We start from the raw sequence: 16,883 nt of genomic DNA, 5'->3' as shown, positions 1-16,883 counted from the left end.
ACTGCAGTAGCTGCCGATAGCTTCATAGAGCTGAGACTTAACCCCTTGCATCACCAGGGAGGCCCTGAACTTCAATAATTATACAAATAAATAATGGTGAGTGTGGGTGTGCACACATGTGCACACTTGCATGCGCACTTACTTCTCCATTGCAGCTGTCTGTGTCTTCTCCTATGTTGTGCTGTTCTTAATCTGGCCAAGTCTTTGTGCATCTCTTTTCAGGATCCACCTACACACCCACTTATGGAGAAGTCTTTCTTGATGTCTTCAGATTAGATGTACCGCCCCTCCTCCGCTGTGCCTCCCTGGCATCTGGAATTTTCCTCTGTCATTAATGAAAATTACATAGAACAGTAAGTTGTTTCACTGATGCATCATACTCAATAGATAAAACCCTCAGGGCAAGAACAGTGCGTGTGGTGATAGTGCGTGTTAAATTGACTAGGTCACAGCATCCACAGGTGGTCAAACATTATTGCAGGTATTTCTCTGAAGGTATGTTTTTCATGACATGACATTATATCAGTAGACTTTGAATAATGCAGATTACCCTCCATAATGTTGGTAGGCCTCATCTAATCAGTTGAGGGTCTTAAGAGAAAAATACTGACCTCTCCAAGCAAGGAAGAAGAATCCTGTCTTTGTTTTCTTTTCCAGATTATGTTTCTAGAGGTAGAGTGGGTTTGTATTGTTGTATCTGCTTTAGATGTTATAGATTTAATCTCAACAATTTTGTATTTTCACACCCTGCCCACCACCAGTGTCCTAAAAATCCTCTACCATGCTCCACTGGGCCTCCTCCAATCCCCACTCCCACCCTACCACCTTCCCCCTCTGTTTGTCTGTTTTTGATGTCAGGTATCAGGGTTTATTATTGATTTGGTTTAGACTGACTCTTTGATTTGTTCTCTATATTCCACATATCAGGGAAGCCATCTGGTATTTGTTATTCTCCTTCTGACTTATTTTACTTAGCATAATCCCCTCCACTTCTATCCATGTTGTTGCAAATGGCAAGAATTCATTATTTTTATAGCTTTGTATTATTCCACTGTATATGTATGCCAGATATGCCTTTGAACTTGAAAAATCTTCCCTAGTCACCAGTGTGCTGGCCTATAGACAGACACTCATACACACACCCCCTGATGGTTCAGTTTCTCTGGGTAACCCTGACTGACTGACTGACTGACTGACTGACTGACACAATGTCCTATTAAATTTTGTTTCTATTACACCTGTGGCATATAATGGTCACTCAGGAATTGTGGAATGAATAGGCAAATAAATTGATAAAAAGTAAATGATGTTATGGAAAGAAGTTCTAAAGGTTAGGCAAGTTCACTCTATAATTCTCTTCTGACTTAAAACACTACAATTCTATTTCCATTCACTTAGTGAAATATCTTTCTTCTCTGAGATCACAGAAAATTAAGTCCACTTCATATTCTACCACTACATATTCTAGGAATTCTCTTAAACTGAGAATTCCTAGGAGGCAGAGAAATTTAAGTGTTAACCCCTCATAATCTAAGAACCTGACATTTGATAGACACACAGTGAAAAAGTCAGTTGAATTAGATTCAATTGCATTAAGTTTTTCCTGTAGTCTGCCTCTAAGACAGGCCTCAAACAGGCCCCCCAAACCTCCCAGGTATACTAATAAATAATCAGTTATTTTCTCATTTACCATATTTTCATCATTGTCAATGCATGATATTGATTTTTGCAAAATATTTTAAATAAAATTCCTTCTAAAGTTCCTCAATGCTAATCACCAGTAATAATTATTAAAATATATCAGGACCTATTGGGAAGTTATTTTTCTTTTAATTAATTGAATAGTGATTAAATTAGTGAAAACAATCAGCTCATCTAAATGGGAAAGCTCAAACTTTGAAAAATTGCATGGGCTAAATTAGTTTCCATTTGCTCAGTGCAATACTGTTTACAAAACACTATGCTACTGCATGACATTAAAACAACCTGAGCTGCATAAAGTAAGTCTGTGAGTCTCGTCCCATGAGTCAGAAAACTGAGGTGCAGTTAGTCATAACCAACACCCATACTGTGTTTACCATGTGGTGACTAGGGTCACATGTTCCAAATCTGTGAACTCATTATTCTTCTTAACAATCACAAGGGACACATATGAGTACTCTTCTCATTAAAGATGGGGAAACTGAATCCCAGCAAGTTTAGGCAGCTTGTCTGATGGCTCATTTTATGTGTCCCATGCCTGGACCACAGGTGCCCTGGTATTTGAGGAAGCATCATCACTCCCTGGGTCTGTGAGGGTGTTTGGAAGAGACTATCATAGGAATGGACACACTGAAGCAGGAGACCTTCTGCAGTGCAGTGGCTCTGGATAGCACAAAAAGGCAGAAAAGGGGGGAATTTGACCTTTCCTCCCTAGTGACTATAGTTGAGACAGATCAATCTTCTCCTCTCTTGACTGAGATCTACAGCAGCAGCCCCCCAGTTCTTAGGCCTCCAGATTCAGTTTGAATGACACCACCAGCTTTCCTGGGCCTCCAACTTGCAGACAGCATATACAACTTCTCTTAACAGAATATAGAGGTTGGTTGAATCCATGAATGAGGAATCTGAGGATAGGAAAAAAAATTGACATATAAGTAGACCAAACATTTCAACCCATTCAATCCAAGTTGTTCAAGGATCAACTGCATATATATCTCGTCTGGAGATACTGTATTCACAGCCACATATCCTCTTATCACATATCTGCATCTATCTGGGTCTATAGCTCCCCTCTGGAGAAGCCTGCCTGGTCCACTAATCAAGGCCAGACAGCTCAAAGTCAGGAAATTAGCCAATTTAGGTGTTTTGACAGAAACCAGATTTGCCGCATCCAAAATCTGGGTTCCCCCTGCACCAAGCAGTTTCTAGAACCCTCAATCACAAATGAAAGCCCCAAGCACAGTCTGTGGCTGTCGATGAGCTTGGTTCACATTTTCCCTCAGGCTAACTAGCTTACACACACCAGGGAGGAGAGCCTTCACTACTAAGCAGTCTTAAACCTATGAAACACAGGTCTTTATTCTTTCGCCAACAATGTCTGTGTAGAAATCATGTTGAATGCTGGGTCTGGGTAGTGCAGCAACTTTGAAAGGGGAGGAGAAGCAGTAGGAGGTCAGGCCAGGGTTCTCAGCAAGAGGAGCCAGCCTGGGTTTGCAGTCATCCAGGCATTCAGGACCTGGGGTACACTGGGGTCCCCACAGCTCAACTTCAAACGATTTGACAATTTTAATTGAAAGGCATATTAGTCTTTTTGTTAAAAAAATCCCAAAGGAAAAAAAAAAAACTTTAGGTTCAAGGAATATTCTATCTCCACGAGACCATTGAAAGTCTAAAATATTTCCCAGCAAGATGCATTTGTTCGGCTATTAATACGCTTTATTATTTTTCCACTATGTCAAGAACCTAGCTGTTCCTGTCGCTGATATTTCTCTTAAAGGGAAAAAAAGAAATCATTATCATTTGACATCAAAAAAATTCTATTTTCCCTCAAAAGAACATAAAATGGAAGCAAAAGGAAGTTTTGCTATATGAAAATCCAAACTGAGTCGATAGGCTTAGTCATACCTCTGTTTTCCCACCTATAAAACTGAATTAAACTAAAAAAGACCAAAATTCCCATTTAGTGGACAGACCCTGAATAATAGTGATATGCTTAGTTAAATCAGAAAGTAAAAGAAAATTCTGGGATAGTTTCACTCATTTGTGGGATAACAATAACCAAAAGAAAAATCTGGCAAAATACAATAAAAATAACTCTTGGATTCTGTGGAAAATGTAGTGGTTACCAGAGGGGGTGTGTGCAGAAGGTGGGGGGTCATGTCATAGAGTATTGGCACTGGGGCTTCTCTGGGCGTGAGGGAAGCATATTCACATGTGGAGGTGTGACACTGTACCCCCAAATTACATATATATAAACAAATGGCAAATAATACAATTTGATTAAAAAATATTACAGCAGAGTGAGTGACCTTTGTTTAATTGTAAAATTTCATTCTGACATTCAAATGGAAATCCAAAATCTTATATAATTAGGAACTAAAAAACAATCTTCAACACCTGGAGTGTGTTCTTTAATTGCTCACTGCTGAGATGCGAGTTTCATAAACGTAGTGAGGTCATTCTGGGTTTTCCAGAATCTAGAAACTTGGTCTATAATAAGACCTCAGATGGAATGAATGAATGAATGAATGCATGGCCTCCTGTCCTTATAATCTATTTTCCCTCAGATATCTAAGGTGCTTCCAGTCTTAGAGGGACACTGCTACCTAATTAGAAGTTTACCTCCAGGTCCAATTTGTGATAAACAAGATTGTCTTCAACTCCTCTTTGTAGACAAGAGGCTCAGGAGATGTTGGTGAAATCTGGTGAGATATACTACCTTTCCACATTCTTAGTGAATGAGGGAAGGCACTGGGAACCCTGGGAAGGAGCCCCGAGATGATTTGGATGGAGGGAAATCCAAAGAAGAGTAAGAGAAGCTTTGGCATCCACGCATCCCCTGACACTGCACCAAAGGCCTCAGTTGATTCCATTGTAGTGACTTTCATTAGCAAGAGTAGCTTTGATTTGCTTTCCAGATCTATTGCTACTGGGAGGAGTCAGTGCCCTGCAAATCCCTGCAGTCTCTCTCAGCCTTGGACCCATTGATGGACAACAACCCAGAGCTGACTACGGTGACCTGCTCGCCCAGAACCTACCACCTCCGCCCCAGAAACAGACCCTTGGAGTAAGGGGCCTCCAGATCTTGTCATCCAGGCACAGGGAGCTTATGAAACTCTCCTCCGAGCGCCTCTTTCGGAACCATCTGCCCTCCTGCTGGCCTCTGTGTCTCCGTTTGCCTTTTGCTGCACAGGCCTTGGCTGGATCTTCCCTGCTCGCATGTCAGGGCGTCCTGACTTAGCAGTCATCATGGTATCCCGAAAACTTTGCCTGAACCATCTGGGAGCTTCCTGAAGCAACAGCCTTCCAGTGCTCCGTGGACAGAGGAGAGATCTCACCCACAAACAAAGCTTCAGGACAATGGGACAGTGTGACCCCACTCATACGGAGGTCCCTGTCCCAGCTGGAGACACTCAGCTTCAGCAGGCACCTCTGGCCTGGCTCCTCTGGGAAACCAGCCTCTTGGGTCAATAACAGGGTTATTGCAGCTGCCAGAGAGAAGGGGAGTGAACCAAGAAACAAGACAGAAACAAAACAGACTGGGGAAACATCTTTAAAAGCAAAGGAAGACAGAAAGATACCTAGCAGGCTCCTCGCTCTACCAGCAGACCTAATTCCAGCTCTGGACCTCATCTTTGCGTGGAGTATGGTCCCAGCAGAGTCCTTCATCTGCCCTTCACTGCCCTTCCCCCACATCCTGTCCCCCTTCCACTGCTGAGCTGCATCTCTCTGCCAGCAAAGCCAGCATAAGAGAAAGGCAAGCCCCTTTACCAGGTAGCGTCATGCTTATGCCAGGCCCAAGTCTTGGAACATTTGCCTTAATAAGACCTGGTAGCAGGCAAAGGCACTTGCTCAATTAGGGAAAAGTGTTCATTCTAAGAAGGCTGCCCTGGCAGAGCCCCAAGTGCTCCGAAGCTCCCTCCCACCCCAGCCCTGATGCTCTGATTATCCTATTGTCAGATCAATAGCCCATCTGTTCTTTGGAGTAGTCTAAGCCATCCTGAGCTAAATTAAAACAGATAGGATCAATCCGCGGTTAATTTCTCCCAACCAAACAATTTATCTCTCTTTTGGATTCTCTTGGAGGATGAATTATATAATCCTGACACACTATTAGGGTTCTCTGACCAAAGAAAGCCTTGCTACAATGCCTGCATGCTCTCTTTATTAGCAGCTCGACAGTGTGACAAAGCCAGAGATTTATCAGAGAGTGTTATGCCGACCTGGCTTGAACTCTGCAAAGTCTCTGCCAGGGCACGGGGAGGGGAAACGGATCTGAATTCAACCGTGCATGTTAATAATCTCTGCGAAAGAACTGAACCCAAATTTGATAAACTGAGCATAAGCTTCAATTTCTGAAAAAGAAATTGTCTTCCTCAGTGAAACGTTTTTTTCTCTGCTTTAGAGAACAACAAGGATGCCTTGCACCCAAATGTCAGTGGAAACATAGGGCTTAAATCTGAGCTGGAACAAACTGGAGGCAGGAATCTGCTCTAATAAGAATAGGCATTATTAATGATAATATTATTGTTAGATACTTACCATATGTTAGTTCACCCGCATAATGCTAGAGGTTGTGAAGACAGAGGCTTGGAAAGAAGAAGGGACCCCCAAGATCACAGGATGAGGTAGTACAGTCAGCATGACCACCAGGAGGCCTGCAGAGAGAGGGCCCACCAGCCACCAGAATATTGGAATACTCCCGAACTCATTGTCAAAGGGCTACTTTGCCTGAGGTTTTTGTCATTCAGTCCCCCCAGCACACACTCCTAGCTCCCTAAACTAGGATGTCCAGCCCTCCCTCTGACATGGGGACTCAAGGGCTAAGACCTTATGTACCAGAGAGGATCCAGGATGATGCCCCATAAGAGGCAACATCCATTAGCGTTGTTAGTATTTTTATTACTCTGCTAATGCCAGTTTTATTCCCAGGGAGGCCTGGTTTCCAAACTCATACTCTTACCCAGAATGTTCTTGTTCCCGAGGGGAAAGATGAGCAGTGGGAGAAAGTCAAGAGGAAGCCAGGTAGGGGAGAGGGGTGGCTCTGGGAAAGCACCCAGGAGGTCAACCCTCTCAGCAGTGGTTCAGTTGCCTGGGAGGGGCTTCTGAAGAAGGGTGAGAATCCTAATAGTTAATACTTATTGATCAGTGCTGCATGTGTGGCACTGTTTGAATACTCATAATTATTATTTCATTCAATCTTCTTGGAAATATACCATTATAGTGTCTTCTGTGGACAGGCAGGTGAAGAAAGAAATGCAGATGGAGGAAGTTGCTACCAGCCAGGCCCACGCAGGTGGAGTGACTTGCCCCCACCAAGAGTCAGGCCTGGCTGTTTCACTCCAGAGCCCAAGCTGTCAGCCAGTTCACCACATTGTTTTCCAGAAAGAGAAAGGAAAATGAAAAGAAAGTTCCTCAGGCAAGTGAGTCATCTCAGGGATTTAATCCTTGGAAACAGCGTCAAGGCTTTCTTTGAGGTCCTAATAAAAATTGAACATAGAATTGCAGTATGATCCAGCAATTCCACTGTTGGGTGTTCATCTGCAGAATATGAAAAGTTATACACATCCCTATGTCCATTGCAGCACTATTCATAAATAGCCAAGATATGGAAACCACCAGAGTACCGAGATGTGGTATAGATAGACAGTGGAATACTACTAAGCTGTAAAAAAGGAAGAGGAAATCTTTCCATTAGTAACATCACAAATGCATCTTAGCAGGATTTGGGTAAGTAAAATAAGTGAGGAGAAAAACAAATACTACCTGACTTCACTCTGTAAAAGATAAAGAAACAAAAAAGGAGAGAGAACAAAGAAAAATCAAAATCCTTAGATGGGAATGGAATAGCAGTTACCAGACAGAAGGGATATGGAAGCAGGTATATAGGTTCTGTTGTTTGGCAGTGGATGCAACTAGACTTTCGGGGTGATCATAATGTGGTATATGCGGATCTTGAAACATAAACTTTACTCCTGAAACTTGGAGAAAAAAAGGGAAGAAAGCAGGCACCAGCCCTTCTGCCGCCTGTGAATATGCAGGTATTTCTCTTTGAAAACCTCCCTTTCAGGGACAGCCCTTCTGCCCACTTGTGTCTGTGCGAGTGTCCTTTATTCTTTTCTCCCTTTTTATAATAAACCTGCCCTTTCGGATTTTTTATTTTTTAAAAAGGAAAGAAAACAAAGGCACAAACAAATTTAAAATAACCTCTTAGATTCTGAGAATAACATGGTGATTACCAAAAGGCAAGAGGTTAAGTGGTGGGCAAATTACATAAAGGGGATCAATGTTATGGCAATGGGTGGCAACTTGCCTTTTGGTGGAGATGATATAGATGTTGAATTAGAATACTGGCCACCTAATATTGTAAACGGTATTACTTCAATAAAAATTAATTTGAGAAAAGGGGAGTGATTGGGGTTATCAGAAGTTCAGGGAGGTACGGCAGAGACCTGGGATCCAGACACCCTGGGGCAGGGGGTGCTGCTGGGCTGCTTCTGTTCCTTAGGAGCTCAGAGGAAGAATTTCCCAGAACTGAATTTCAGTCCTGCGAGAAAGAATGCTGCCAAACTTCTGAGTGGTGCAATGCAACCATCAAAGTATAAAAGAGGCTGAGACTGCTCTTCACGGCTGCTCCTGGGAGGGAGGGCTGTTGCTAGGATAACACCAGAGGAACAGCAATAAACAGAATGAAGTGAGTCCCCCTCCCTCCTCCTGCCTCTGGCTTCCCTTGAGTGCCCCTGTTGGGAGAAACTGACAGGGAAGCAGCCACCAAGGGGAAACAGAACTTGCAGGCTATACATTTTCGCATCGCAAAGCAGATTATGGAATTGTAGTTTTGGAGTTAAGAGACTAGAGCTTAAAAATCAGCATATGCCTGCCCATCCCAAGGCAGTCTACCAACCTAGGTTGCTGTTCTGAAAGTCCTTGAAGGAGATAAAGTAGCAATACTGATAACAGCTAACATCAGCTGAGCACTTGATCTGTATGCAGAGCATGCACGCAACACAGAGTAGTTTATTAATTCTCACAACGCTAGGTGGAGACGCATCATGATTCTCACACTCTTGGCAAGAAACTTAGGTCAGTAATGTTTTCAAGTTGACTCAGAATTCAAGCCTGTTCACTCCTAGCCTGTGTGCTTAGTCATTATACAAGCTAGTCTAGTTCACCTCTTCTAATTAGCCTTTCCAAAATGCCATTGTCCACTAGGTCTAATTTCCCTCCTCCATATTCCCATTATAGGTGGGAATTATAAATGTTAAATAAAGTCAACACTTTATATTCCCATTTATATGTGTTAAATAAAGTTAACACAACCGTGTTCTTCAGGTTCTCTCCCAATTGCTGGACAGCACATGTTTTTGTGGACACCTTAAGTCATTTTTTTGAAACCCTATTCCTTGTCTCCATCTCTGTGTTCAATGTTACATGATCCAACTTTATCTGGACTACAGTCAATGCACATATATGTTTAACTTTGACAATATTCAAGAACCACCATGTCCCATGTTGGAAAGAAACAAATTCAAGTGACCTGGATTCTCTAAATCATCCTGTCTAATGAGTTTCTCTCTGGCTGTTGAAGCACCAAGTTCTCTCAACATAAGACAAGCAAGGACCTTAGGTGAACCGTACTGAAACTCCAGGAGGACAAAGTTATTTTATATACTATATCGTTTCTTTTATGTTTCTTCAAAATCATAGCTTCAAGATCAAAACTAGGTGACGTGAGAGCTGGTGGGCAGTGTCAGCTCTGCAGTGATATGGGCATTGGCTTCATATGCTACAGGAGACCTAACCCAGTATGAAAAGCCTAGGGTGTCGTCATCACTGGTCCTCTGATTAAGCACATATCTAACATAGAAGGTGAGTCAATCTCATGACAGGCAATAAAATGACCATAGGAGAACCAGGCCAATAGATCTTCATGACCCACAACCAATTCATTCAAGGTCACAGAGACCAATACATCATTTAAGACAAGCCATTGACCTCCATGCACCCCAGTCTGACCCTCTGCAACAAAATGCCACTATTATTGATTATTGTTATAGTGAAAACCTAGAAAATCTTGGACTAAGGGTCAGAAACCCTGGGTTCTGGGCTTATTTCCAAACTTGCTTTATGACTTTGGGCAAGACCCTTCCCACTCTGAACTTTCCCACACATAAAGATGGAATCCTCAGACCAGTTCTTATTATTTGGTTTGCTTTGATTTCATCACCATGGGAGATATAACTACAACTGTAAATGCCTCCTCTCCTTGAAAACAGAAAATCTCAGAACTTTGACAAGTTATGCACAAGGCACTGTTGATGATGGGATTATGGAAACTTAGATTTAGAAAGTGAGACAATCTAGGGTCCCAGAGCAGGAATGCTCAGTACGTCAAATCATGGGAGACTTGGAACCTCAAAATGCTCTCTAGACAACTGATCCTATGTTGTTGATTTCACAATCACTTCTTCTTGGCACACGTATCAGACACCAATAATAATGCACTATATTCACCAATCCCTTCTCAAAAATATTCTGAAATTGTAGCGTAATAGGTAAACAATACGAATTTATCCAATACATACTTATTAAGTGCTAACTTGAAAGGACTGATATCAGCCGTCAAATTTTAGCCAGTGCTCAATCAAAAATCTGAGTTTGGGGCGCTGACCATCACCTGACTCTCTTTGGTTATATAATCATTTGCTTGCAAGAGTTTGAATTAAAATAACCACCAGGAATTTGGGACTTTTGCTGGCACCAAGTTAATACCCTCGGCGATTCTAGAATGCTTGTAAATTCCCTATTTCCTTTAATCCTTATCAGTATTCAATTCCACTAACCTTCCAGAAACCCAAGCTAGGTTAATGATGGCAAGTATTTGAAAGTGCTAGTGTATTACCAAGAACACGAAGCTTATACGAGACAAAACAACAAAGATTCCCAAGGCTACAAATTCAAATCTCACCCTGTTCTCCACCATAGTCCCAGAGCGATCATCATTCACTTTTGTATTCAACAAATACCTATTAAGACATGCTTTTATGGAACTTTGATCTTGGAGAACGTAAAAGCAGAAGACGACTATGGAGGTCCTTTCCTTCCTAATCGGTGAATACATCCAGGACATTAACTTACACCTCCCTGATAGATTAAATTCCCCAGGCTTGGTCGTTTGCAGGCAGAAAAAGATTGATACGATACATCCAAAAAATAAAAAAGGCTTCAATTGGCTGTCAGAACTTTAATTAAAACACTTATAGATCAACTTCACTGCAGCAAATTGTCTGTGCCACTATTACTATAGCAAGATGGATGTTCCCTGGGAAAACAGACAGAGAACTCTCCCCTGGACTAATGTGTAATTTCATAGCCATTGATTTTTTACTTTGAAAATTCTTCCCAGGCTTTTGGGAATTGGAACTTGTTCTGGGTGACCTGGCAGCAATGTTACTTTCTTTTTTTCTTTCATGAAAGTGGAGGACCATTTCCTAAGCGCATTCATATTTTATCTTCATTTCCCTGACTCAGAAGCAAACTGAAGTTGCGTGGGGTTGTTGGGAATCTCGAATGGAAGCTTCTGAGACCGAAGGGGAATGTGGGGGTTGAGTAGGGAAAAGGAAAATGTGCAGAGGAAAAAAAACTGGAAGAAGTTTCTTCTTTGAATAAGAAGTGAGGTACAAAGCTGGAAAGACAGGTTGAATATTTTTAAACCTTTTTTTTTCAAAGATTCATTTTATTTATTAATGCATACAAGAGCTGAGGTATAGGCCAGAGGTACAGGAGTGAGAAGATTCACCAAAGACAGAAGAGTCACCAAAGGCAGATCTACTGAAATACACTGCTGAGGGGAGCAGCAGGCAAGACAGGAGAGGTCTGCTGTGACATGTGGGTCAGCTCCCTGGCCAGGGATTAAACTCATGCTGCAGTGGCTGGCGGTAGCTTTTCATAGTGCTGAGACTTAACCCCTTGCACCACCAGGGAGGTCCAGGTTAAACATTTTTGATAAGATTGTTATAAAAACCTGAAAACAAGACTCATTTAATTATTGCCAATTATTAGGAAAATATTTTTAAGTCATTTAGCCAATTCCATTGCCTAAAGGAAATGGTTTATGGATGACTTTTCTGATTCTTTATTATTTCTGAGTTTTCTAAATTGAGATTTGTTTTCAATCTGAGTTAAAAATAGCAACCTAAGAATGAGAATTATTTGGAGGGGGAAACACTACTCACAAACAACTCCTTCTGACACCTCCAAAATCAATGTCCTAATTAAGTGGTTTTCAACTGGGAGAGATTTTGCACCCAGAGACATTTTGAGTTGTGGTGTGGGGTGAGGTTTACAATAGGCATCAGTGAGTAGAGGCTAGAGACAGTGCCCAGGGCTACCCTGGCAACGAGAGAGTCTTCCATCCAAGATTTCAATAGTGCTGAGGTGAGAAATCCTTCTACCAGTCAAACAGTACTCACCTCTCACCTGGGTTACCACTGCAGCTCACTCGCTGAGCCTCTGCTTCTATCTTTCTTCCTTTCAGTCTATTCTTCACACAACAGACAGAGGAAGGCCAGATCATATCGCCACATGGTTCAGACGTCTCCCCAGTCCTGTAATAAGGCGGCATCTGTGACCGTGCTGCCCAATCACTCACTGGCCCTTGCTCAAGCACCCCCACTGCTGCTTCCTAGGCATGTGGAGCACACACCCACTTGTAATCCTGGCTCCCAGGTCTTCACAAGGCTTATTCTTTGGTCATTCAGATGGCTGTTCAAATGCTACTCCATCTAAAAGAACTTTCCTGATCAGCCTATTGAAAGTCTCATTCCTCATGCCATTATTCTGCCTTATTTGCCTTTGTATCATTTTATTAGCACACACAGACATGCATACACATGCACAAACATGGGTACATTACATGCATACAAAGTATGCATATGAGCAACAGAACCCATAGGATATACATCATAAATAGTCAGAGATAGACACAGATGGGTGGATGGATGGATGGATGGATGGATGGCTAGATAATCGATAGATAGATAGATAGATAGATAGATAGATAGATAGATAGATAGATAGGTAGAAGGGAGATTTTAAGGTATTGGCTCATGTATTATGGAGGCAGCAAGTCTGAAGTCGGTAGGGGCCAGATGGCAGACTGTAGAAATGCTATTACAGAATCAAATCTGAAGATGGTCTGGAGGCAGAATCCCATCTTTTAAGACCTCAGTCCCTTCCTTAAAGCCTTCCATTGACTAAATGAGGTCCATCACTGTTATGGACAGTAACCTGCTTTATTCAATCTTCTGTCTTAAAGTGTTACTCAAATCTAAAAAATACTTTCGCAGCAACATATACACTGGTATTTAAGCAAAAACTGGGTACCAATACCTAGCTAAGTTAATCCATAAAATTAATCCCAGATGCACTTATTTTCCAGCCTTTTTATCAGAAGGCTATCTCCACAGAAACAGGAATTTATTTGTCTTGTTACCTGTTATTTCTACATTGTCTAGAACAGTGCCCACATAAGGCCAGTGCTCAATAAAGTGTTGAACACATATTGAAAAACTGTTTATCTTCAGAAAGTCAGCCTGTCTGTCTGATTGAATTGACGGGTTGCATGACTGAATCAAACAAGTCTGTGTTTAAACTACCCCAGTTGAGTGGAGTCAACCAGACTTTGCCATCCATGAGGCATATATTTCAATTCTACCTTCACCACCCCCTCAAGCCACACTGCCTCAGGAGTCAGGGTGAAGGAGGGTGAGCAAAAATAGATGCCCCCAATGGCTGGAGAAGTGGAAGAACTAAATGCTGAAGGTGCAGATATAATACCAAGGAGCTGGAAACATGAGGGAGAAGAAGCGTGGTTGCTTTTGAAGGAGGAAGCAGGGAGAATGGAGAACATGGAACAAGCCCCAAGGGACTGTATTTAACATCCTTCCACTGACCCTGAGAGAATTCCCTGACAGCTCGAGAACACTTGTTCCATGGGGCTACAGTCAGACACCATGGGGGTGTCATATAATGTTGACAAATACAACCCGTTGTCAGTGCTACATAAACACCCTAGACCCACCGACAATGTCTGCACTTCACACCAGACCCAGCTCAGGAACACCATCAGTAAACTTTGAGATTCCTCAGTCCACTACTCAGGAAACCCAAGCATATGTCTTCCTACCTCCACCGTCTGCTCTTATCTGTGTAAACATTACTTCCTCTCTGCCCCCAACTAGCTACTTAACATTGGGTCATATACCCCATTTGACTGAGGCACCACTTCCTTTTCTATAAATTACAAGCTGTATTCCCTCCCTGCAATGTTTTTCTAAGTTTGAAATGAAGTTTTGTAAGTGACGGTGCTTGACAAAGCATCTGGTACACAGTAGGTGCTCTGGATTTATGCAGCTGCCATGTCCCCGTGTGAGTGGTACTAACTCAGCTCACTCTACTTCCTCCTGCTTGTGCTCACTCAGCTCCATCCAGAAGGTTCCCACTTGCCACTATGAGACCCTAAGTTTTACCTCCCATCCTTCCCGAACAATTGTCTCCACTGCACTGGGCACCTCTGTTCTCCCTCCCGGTGGTGATCAGGCTGCCTGAGGAGCTCTCCACACCGCACCTGCTGACAGCCTCATGGGGAGGAGCAGGGATGTCCTCACCGAGGGAGCAGCTTCCGAATGCCCTGGGGCTGCCACCCTTCAAGACAGACAAGCTCGCATCACCAACCAAGAAAGGACCATATCTAGGCGCTGTGGTCACCTTCCCGGCACCTACTGGTCAGGCGCATCAGGTGACTTCATACCTCCTTGTTTTCCTAACTTTAAAATAAGATGAGAAACCCCTGCTCCACTGAACTGGAATGAGGAATTGGGGGAAAGGACATGCAGATGCTTGAGGAACATAAAAACGCCTGGTGTCTATAGTACCCCATGCCTCCCTACTTCTTTCCCAGGGATGAGAAACCTGGACGTCAAGCAGACACTTGCATCCTTGGACTCACCAAGTGTGAGTCTCCTCCGCTCCTTCAGGAAGCTGGCTGTGGGCTGAGTGCTTGTGTCCCTCCCAGGTTCATATGTTGAAGCCCTTGCTGGTAATATTTGGGGTGGGGTCTTTGCAGGAGGAGCCCTCATGAGCAGGATCAGTGCCCTTCTAAAGAGACACAGGGATGGCCTCCCAGCCATGTCAGCATGCAGCAGGAAGACAAGAGGGTGCTGTCTCCAATGCAAGAAGTGCTCTCTCCAGAACCCAGTGCTGGCTGCCTGACCTTGACTTTTCCATCTGCAGACTCTAAGAACGTGCAGTCTAAGCTGCCAGGCCACAGTATTCAGCTAGAGTAGCCCAAGCTGACTGAGCCAGGGCTGCCCCAAGGGGCTGCGGTGGGGTCAGGGGCCAATTTCTGCAATGGACACTATTAGATACCATGACACTCCCGCTCTGCAACAAACAGGCAGAGATGGTACATACACACACACACACACACACACACACACACACACTCCAATCATCCTCCTTTAGTGCATAGAAAGAACAAAGGAAGAGAAACAGAGTCTAAAACAAAGCGAACGGCACACTGATTGTTTCCTACCATCTGCACACGAGGCATGCCCAGAATTTCTGATTGTCAGTTCAGGTTCAAGGATGCCTGTTGCAAAATGAGCCTTCTCCCAACTCACTAGGACAGAAAGCCTCAAGCCAGAGTGAGGTACTCATTTGTGGATCTCTGAAGTAGTTATTCTTCCTAGTCAAACTGGATCCCCATCACATATTCGGGCACATGATTCCAACACTCAGCCCTTTGTCCTAATGTGAGTTGTCCAGTTTGTTAAGCACCTGTCCTGCATATTTGAGGCCCCACAGTCAAGTCCTACTGAAATGCACAGGCTGAGGGAGGCCAGCTCTGACACCACAGAGAGGTGGGGATTGTGATGCGGCCGCCATATCATAACAGTAGGCCAAGGATGGCAGAGCTGGTGTCAGTCCAAGATGATGAAATGGAAGCTCTGTCGAGTTACATGGCCACGGTCAGAGGAGCAGGAAGAGCAGATCTCGGCACAAACACTGACCTGAAAGTCCATGGTTTTACCTTTTAAGGAGGAGGTAGGAATTGAGAGAGAGAATTTAGGGATCTGTGTGTTTCACTGGGAATATTATTCCACCCTCATCTGCTTTCTCCTCTCACTGAAATGTATTGTTTCCTTCAAGTTTGAATGTAAGCAAAAAGCCCTCATACTATATAACAGTAACATTAACAGTTACAGTAACTTTCATCACTGGAAATCACAGCTATTTTCATATCACACTGTTATAGGGCAGGGAGGGGGCACCCCAGAACCCCAAAACCTGTCCATTCTAAATAAATTCTGCCATCTGCCACATCAAGACAAAACATACTCTAGAGTGTAAAACCTTTAATGGGGGAGGGAAACTGAACCTTCCCTTTTCCTGGGGACCACCCTGTTACAACATCATAATTATTACAAATATTGAAAAATGTCACTTTGACTTTTGGTCGTTACTAAACTCTCTGCTAGTTCTTGTTATCCGATGTTTCACTATAACACAAAGACTTCTTTGAATTATTTGATGACTACGTTTAACTGGTTTATTTTTATTTTTATAATGCACATTTAAGAATATGATATATATTATAGTATTCCTGAGTAGCAAAAAGATCCATGGGACAAAAATGGATTAGCATCTTGGAAGTGGAGGGTTTTGCAGGAAAGACACCAGGAAAAGCTCACGAAGCTGGGGGGCAGGAGGCCAAATGTATGTGTGTGTAGGTAGCAGCAGTGAATGACAGGCTTTGGTGGGCTGGACCACCAACCTGTCCTCAAATTCCTTGACTAATAATCTGGCATAAAGGTAATATAAAATGTTTTCTTATTGTGCCCACACCTAGATGGTGTTGTCTACCAGCAGCCCCAGAGCAATCTACAGCTGGTGTTTAGAACTCTAACTAGACGATCAACAAAATTTCTCCATCATAAGCCCATTTAAGTCCCCAGGTAGAATTTAGGCTTTCTGTCCCTTCCTGGGTCTGTGACCAGATATTTTTTATTCAATAAACTTCAGTTTGAATGTCTGTGCTTCACCATACCTTGGGGATTTATTTTTATTTTACTATTTTTATTGAGGTAACAATGGTATATACAACATTGCATGTGATTTGG

At 42.9% G+C, this 16,883-nt stretch overlaps 1 long non-coding RNA gene across 14 annotated transcripts in view; it reads right to left on the bottom strand.

The window, feature by feature from the left end:
- The window catches only part of LOC119237929 (uncharacterized), a 132,700-nt gene that overhangs the window by 14,215 nt on the left and 101,602 nt on the right, over nt 1-16,883 (bottom strand). For 11 of the 14 annotated variants that reach the window (XR_008550540.1, XR_008550541.1, XR_008550530.1 and 8 more), the window contains 4 exons: nt 6,244-6,359; nt 2,079-2,606; nt 612-666; nt 143-325 (listed from right to left, as the gene is read on the bottom strand). This is a non-coding gene — a long non-coding RNA (uncharacterized LOC119237929). The remainder of the gene's footprint in view (nt 1-142; nt 326-611; nt 667-2,078; nt 2,607-6,243; nt 6,360-16,883) is intronic. The other 3 variants (XR_008550533.1, XR_008550538.1, XR_008550531.1) reach the window with 3 other exon arrangements.

This window comes from Talpa occidentalis, unplaced genomic scaffold, assembly GCF_014898055.3.
Source record: "Talpa occidentalis isolate TD23 unplaced genomic scaffold, MPIMG_talOcc4v2.1, whole genome shotgun sequence".
In the NCBI taxonomy this organism is placed as follows: domain Eukaryota; kingdom Metazoa; phylum Chordata; class Mammalia; order Eulipotyphla; family Talpidae; genus Talpa; species Talpa occidentalis.
The sequence above is the reverse complement of the archived record's forward strand: the minus strand, read 5'-3'. Positions and strand labels throughout refer to the sequence as shown.